The following is a 759-nucleotide window of genomic DNA, read 5'->3' on the forward strand; positions in this document are numbered from 1 at the left end:
AGGGTCATCCTCGGAGGCTGTGCACCTGTCGGGAGCGCGGCTGCCCGGGGCCGGGTCCGCGTAGGGCTGCCGGGGCCCGGGGCGCGTTCCGTCTGACAAGACCGCTCCTCTCCCTGAGAAGCGACCCTCCTTCCCCATGTTCCCCCAAATATCCCCGCGTATCTGCATGTGCCGGCGGCCTGGGACCCGCGGCGGGGACTCCCGGGTCTCTGCAGGCAGAGATGGACGCGCGGAAGCAGCTCGGGCGGCGGAAGGGGCCGTAGGCACTTCCCTTCAGTGGTAAAGAAGCCCTTCCTTCCAGCGGCCCTCTTGGCGCAGTGGGCAGCGCGTCAGTCTCATAATCTGAAGGTCCTGAGTTCGAGCCTCAGAGAGGGCACGGTTATTTTACTGTGCTCCAACGCGGCGTCTGCATTAAAACTAACGAAGGATGCTTAGAAGCACCACAGGTAGGGGGATGCCCTCCGTAAAGCAGCGTCCTGCCCCGGCGGAACTAAATCCTGGCTCGGCACACAGATTCCCCCAGCTTCGCTAAACGAGAAAGCCGCAGGCAAGAGGAAGGACCTCGGCCACCCTCTCGAGCCAAGAATAAAAACCTGTGAAAAAAGAACACGCCGTGTTGGCGCGACTGGGGGGAAATGGACAAGGCGGTGCCGAGCGGTGCACTGTCTTTTACAACATCTGTGAAAAACAATCTCCTGGACCACTTCCGATCTCCCTTTTCTCCCCAGCTTCCTCTACTCGGAGCAAAGCTGTGTCTGC

General features: G+C 61.1%; 1 non-coding gene across 1 annotated transcript; it reads left to right on the forward strand.

Annotated features, from left to right (window-relative positions):
* Nucleotides 1–303: 303 nt before the first annotated feature.
* On the forward strand, nt 304–376 carry TRNAM-CAU. The gene has a single exon. It is a non-coding gene; the product is annotated as a tRNA-Met (tRNA).
* The last annotated feature ends 383 nt before the right edge of the window (nt 377–759 follow it).

The sequence above is a fragment of the Lynx canadensis genome, chromosome E2 (genome assembly GCF_007474595.2).
Source record: "Lynx canadensis isolate LIC74 chromosome E2, mLynCan4.pri.v2, whole genome shotgun sequence".
Taxonomy (NCBI): domain Eukaryota; kingdom Metazoa; phylum Chordata; class Mammalia; order Carnivora; family Felidae; genus Lynx; species Lynx canadensis.